We start from the raw sequence: 6,000 nt of genomic DNA, 5'->3' as shown, positions 1-6,000 counted from the left end.
CTATGTCTCTCCTGTGAGGCCAACGAAATAAATTCGATGTTTTTAAGTGCATTAGTGTAGTAAATTCGCTTTGATATTTGAATTATAAAATTGGAGAAAAGTTATTAAGGAAACTAACGGACAACGTTGTTTTCCCTCATTCATGCTGTTCTTTCCCAACCTTTTTCCGATTTTTGAAATCGAATATCTCAGCCAATATTGCACTTAGAAACTTGGATATTTTTTTGGTTGGCCTTAGACGAGACAGACTTTCTGATAGGAAGTTGAGTACAAGGGGACTGTATAAAAATTTAGATTTTTTTTTGTATTTTGTCACACACGGTATTTTCACTCTCAAAACTGGTACGAGGGAACTTTGAGCATTTTTTAAACTGAAACTATACTTCCACAACGGGTTGTTGATGAAGTAAAGGGCGTATTATTACTTACAGGACACCCTTTATACAAAAATGCGCAACCGAAGCTGTCAGAAACCCCGTAGAGCATCTAGAAGCTACCACAGAATCAATACGCAATCGGCAATCCATCGCTATTTGACCTCGTTGACAAGATGCGAGAGAATAATTATTTGAGAAAGACCAAAAAAAACCAGAAATCGTAAAGAGAGGGATTTTCGTAAGAGCGATCTAAGAGTTTCATCATCACCGACAGCAGCAATTACGAAACTAATGAAGGGGGGGGGCCCCCGCGGAGAGAAGAAAATAAAAGTATCATCTCTTATGGGTCCCAAAAGAAACTACTGAAATAACACTTCATGCTCTTCTACCACCAGTAAAAACCAACAAGGTTCGTCGCCGCTGACGTTTTCCAAACACTACAGAGCGAAGTCGTGAGGAATTAGGACGCAGCATGCATTTCCCCCCACCCCCCTTTCAAATTCGCTTTCTATGATGGCATGTGAGAAAGTGTATCCACATCACTAAAGGCCATTAATACTGCTGCTGGTCATTTATTGGATTCTAGTCCGCGTCTCAGTCGAAACCACTAGGTCAGTGGAACAGATTTCTCACGAACAGGAAGGAACGGCTTCACTTCCGATCTGGTAAATAACAAGTACGAGAAACATCGTCCACATGAAAGGGAGTGTGAAAGAAAAACTCATGTTTGACCTCTAAAAAGAACATTCCCGTGTATGTGCCTCGCTTGCTGGTCAATTATTTTTCTTTTTCGTGACCGCTCGAGGCGGTGCAAGTTCCCTGTTAATAACCTTAGCACGTTTATACGATAGTAGCAATAAACTTATTAGGCGATGTTATGGAAGAATCGCTGGTGAAATGGAAAGTGTCTCGACGGATACTCGTTTTTTTAGCCCATTTCAGCCGATGTTTATTGCTTTCGGAAGCCCCGGTGGCCGCTTGTTTTTTCATTCATGATAAGTTCACTGATTGACCAATTAATTTTTGGGCACTTCGTTAAAACGTTATCAACGTAACTGACGTGTAGGCAATCCCATAATTAGGCAGGTCTGAGGAATTACGCAGTTCTTCTGATGGACTGGCTTAAACTCGTTGAATGTTTTTAGGAGGTATTAACTTTTTGCCGTCCTATGTCGAGGTGGAACCGACATTAGGAAAAACCGGTACTTCATTGTTATAACGGACCCTAATGATCAGAAGAAGACCTGTGCACTTGGCTTCTTAGCAGAACTCATGAGCTTTAGAAAAAAAAACCCGCAAAAATTTGCATCTAGAAGCCTTCCTCATTGCGCAGGAGGCGGTATAAAGTACGAACTGCAACACCGAAATACTGAATAAACCTCTGTACCGACAAATGGGGAACGAAATTTTGCTGACAAGGGGAGGAGGGGATAAAAAAATGGCCAAAAATTTTCTTACGTAATACTTGAACGGCCCCTAACAACAAAACACTAGAGTTCTATCATACGGTATAAACTATTAAATTTAAATTTTCAAATTATTTTTAATGTATATCTTCATCGTGCACTAAGTAACACAATAAATTCTTTGTGTACGCCATTTGTTTTTCGCTTTTTTTTTCATTTTGAAATATTTCTAATTTTATGCAATAAAAAAAATTTTGGTGATATGGGCCAATTTTCCACTTTTTCGAATGATGCAAATGGGTTGAAGAGAGTCAGTGTGGCGTTTGTTAGCTGGCTTATTGATGAATCTTTCGAAAGTTGATGGAGAATCGATTCCTTGGCTTGGGGTTTTGTCAGAATTTTCTTAAACAGAGTTCCGCTGTGTTAGAATTTTCTGGAATGGTTATGTTGTGTCAGGATTTTCTGGAAGAGTTCTGTTGCAATCCATCTTTTGAAACAGTTCTTTTGGAATAAAATTTTCTGGAACAGTTCTGTGGTCAAGGAAACATTTATTTTTCTGGATATTGTGCTGAGGTGTACTTGGAAAGAAAAGTTATCTCGTCTCCACCAGGTCTCGAACCCAGGCCCTTCTTGCATACCGGGCAAGTATGCTACCATCTACACCACTGGAGACACGACCCTGCATTCCTTCCTTATTTCACGCACTGTTGCGTGGGGTAGTTGCTCTGAAGTAGAGGCATTAGTAGCCTCTCTTAACTTCAGGAAATGGCCCCCAGGTGGGACGGTTTAGAGAGAGATAGATGGCTTTTTTCTCAGCCCAAGATATCAAGGAAACATTTATTTTTCTGGATATTGTGCTGAGGTGAACTCGGAAAGAAAAGTCATCTCGTCTCCGCCAGGACTCGAACCCAGGCCCTCTTGCCCTCCTGAAGTTAAGAGAGGCTACTAATGCCTCTACTTCAGAGACTCACGCAACAGTGCGTGAAATAAGGAAGGCAGGGTCGTGTTTCCAGTGGTGTACATGGTAGCATGCTTGCCCGGTATGCAAGAGGGCCTGGATTCGAGTCCCGGCGGAGACAAGATGTCATTTCTTTCCAAGTTCACCTCAGCACAATATCCAGAAAAATAAATGTTGCCTTGATATCTTGGGCTGAGAAAAAAGCCATCTAGTTCTGTGGTGTTAGGAGCTTTGGGAACAGTTTTGTTGAGTTACAGAAATTTTCTGGACGAGTTCCGTTCTTAGATAACGATGGCATAGATTGCTCCTTGTGATAAAGGATGGGCTGTGTTCTCAGATCAGTTCAGACACATCGTATATATCTTCCAATGGCTTCCCACATCTTCTTAGCTGGGATTTTGGGGCACCAACATTAAAAACAAAAAGACTTTTATTGAGAAATAATGTTGATTTTCTTACATATTACTGGTCTAAAAATTGAAAGATAAGATAATGCTCATGCGATGCTGCTTTGCTTTTTTTTATCTGTCATACTATAAATTTATTTGTCGTGCAAAATATTGTTCTGGAAGACTCCCAAAGATTTCGACCTGATCTCCGTCCCCAAGATTTTAGGATGCCTGTAGGTGGCCGACAATAGACGAACCGTTTTAGTTATATGAATTTATTCCAGCGTCACAATCATAGAGCAGGGAAACTGCACCAAAAAACAATATACAGATACAAATTAGTTGACGTATTGAATTTCGTCCATCAAGCAAGGATGGTGACTAGATTTTAATTGGATGAAGCATGAACATCTAACCACTTCTCTCTCTTCCGAAATAACTACAATTTTTCGAAAAATATTTACGCCCCTACACAATAGATCCCGTAAATAACGGTTTTTCAAAAGACCGTTATGACAAACGTTATAAGCTGGAAAACGCTTTCAAAGTAAGAATTGGGACCACGAAAATAAATGCTGGGGAAAATGGGAACATATCGCTAAATGGGAACGATATAAGTGTGAGAGAGAGAGAGAATGCACTGTATTTCGTTATTCCTGGACAACTAGGGTTACCAGGTTCGTTAACTTCAAAATGAGGATGCATGCCTGTGATAATAACGGCTCAGTTAGCTCTGTTTACAACAGATAGCGTCACTATCCCCTTATTATACATGTGCATAATGTATTTTTTTTTTCGGGAGGGGGGGGGGGTAAGTTTTTCTGGAGAGACTTTTTAGGAAATTTCGGGGTCGTCTTAACACATGGAGCCCACCTGGGAATTTCTCCCGGAAGACTTCGAGTACTATAGGAAGGCTCCATGATAATGAGATCTGGTGCTATGTACAGTAGAACTTTGGTTAACGAGCTTAATTCGTGCCACGAACATGCCAGTTATCCGAGAACCACTCGTATATCGAATCAAACCTCCCGTAGGAAATAATGGAAACTTCGGAAATTCGTTCCACAATCATTCATTCACGTAAAAACAACTAATAAAAACGGAATTTAATCAATAAAATAATGAAACGCCATAAATAAACATACAAAAAAAATACGATAATTTTTACAAATTAACTTACTCTAAACGACGAGAGAGAAGGACTATCATTTAGGACGATTAATGGACTCTCCATCTCAGTTGTCTTTCTTCATTTGCGTGACTTTAAGAAAGAACCTTATCCAATGAAACTTACTTTTGCCTCTCTTTTTAGGATTCCTCGGGAAATGGGGGAACTGTGCATTGTCGTTGGGCAGATTCATTGCTCGCACTGTTACAGCTTTTTTTGGGTTGTTCTTCTCTACAAAATTTTGCGAATTCCCACATTCAATACATCTCTCTAATCTCCTCAGACGAAACTCCGTCCATAAGCTCTTGTTGATGCGCTCAATGCAGATCCATTAGTTCGTCTGCAGTCGACTCTTAGCCATGCTTTTTCTCTAGTTCTTGAATGTCGTCCTTATTCATCTATAGTCCTACAGTCTTTCCCAAGGACACCATCTCTTTGACAAATGGTGGCTCCTATTCAGCAGCTCTAATCCCTCAAAATCGCGTTTTCTCCAGTCATACATGCTAGTTTCGTATCACAAACAGACACAGTTGCACATACGTTCATTTCTCGAGTTATTGCTCATAATTTTTGTTGATTGTGTTTTTAATTGGGTTGCTTTAATTTTTGAATTATATGACATCCATATTTGTTATGGGCATCTTTTTCTCAGCCACCTCGTTAGGCATTTTGCCTGTTGTGGCGTTGTATTTGTATTGAGTGAGGCACGCTTACCGGAGAGCGTAGGGCAGAATATTACACACAATTCCACAGTACGTGCGTGGGCGAAAACGAAAAATCCCATCGGCTCAGTTGTGATAAAGTGGAACTAAATAAACAAAGCGCAATTGCTCGCAATGCGAATCATCAGTCGTTAACCGAAGTTCCATTGTACGTATGAAAGTACAGAGTGTTTCAATATTCGCGCACGTCATAGTTTACGAATTTTTTTTTCTCAAGTGAATATGAATTATATTTATAACAGAGAATCACGAATTAGTCTTATGAATTGAAACATTACCTTTAATGAAAGTTTAAAAACTTTTACAAAAAATTTACAATAAATGTTGAAAATGTTGGCCTTTCTCACACACACATAGGCACTTTTTTCCACCAGAATGCTCGAGACTTTACAAAATCTGCGAGAATTAATGTCTGATATCGCATTAACAGTGTTAGTCTTGAGTTCATCATTCGTATGTAGATCCACTGCAATATGCCCTGTTTTTAAGATAGCCCGAAATTTTAGTATTGGTCCATTACGTACTCTCATATTGTTCATGAACAGCCCTTTTTTCGATCAAGTAAGATCGAAAAAAGATTGTGTTTGGTATGCCTACATCACGCGCAGTCGGAATGTGAGGCCTATCTTTTCCGATTCCACTGTTGATGCCAAAGTCTGCACAGACTCAATTCACTTCACTTTTGTTTCAACAGGATAGTGCCCAAACGTAAAATTAAGATTTCATGTTTTAACTGAATTTTTTGTTGGTTGTGTTGTTATTGCATGTGAACATGGGCTGCCTCTTTCATCGGACTTGTAACCCCCCCCCCCCCAGTATCTTTTTCGAGCTATCTTAAAACTGTGGCATACTGCAATAATCCTCATACGATTGATAGACTCAAGACTAAAGTCTCGAACTAATTCTGTAAAAAAAAAAATAGTGCTTTTGTGTCAGTGAAAAAAAAACCACCATTTTCGACATTTACTGTAAATTCCAAG

This window comes from Pholcus phalangioides, unplaced genomic scaffold (genome assembly GCF_987345545.1).
Source record: "Pholcus phalangioides strain wild (caught in Gottingen) unplaced genomic scaffold, Ppha-v1.0 ptg000014l_1, whole genome shotgun sequence".
Taxonomy (NCBI): domain Eukaryota; kingdom Metazoa; phylum Arthropoda; class Arachnida; order Araneae; family Pholcidae; genus Pholcus; species Pholcus phalangioides.
This window is presented reverse-complemented; position numbering follows the sequence as displayed.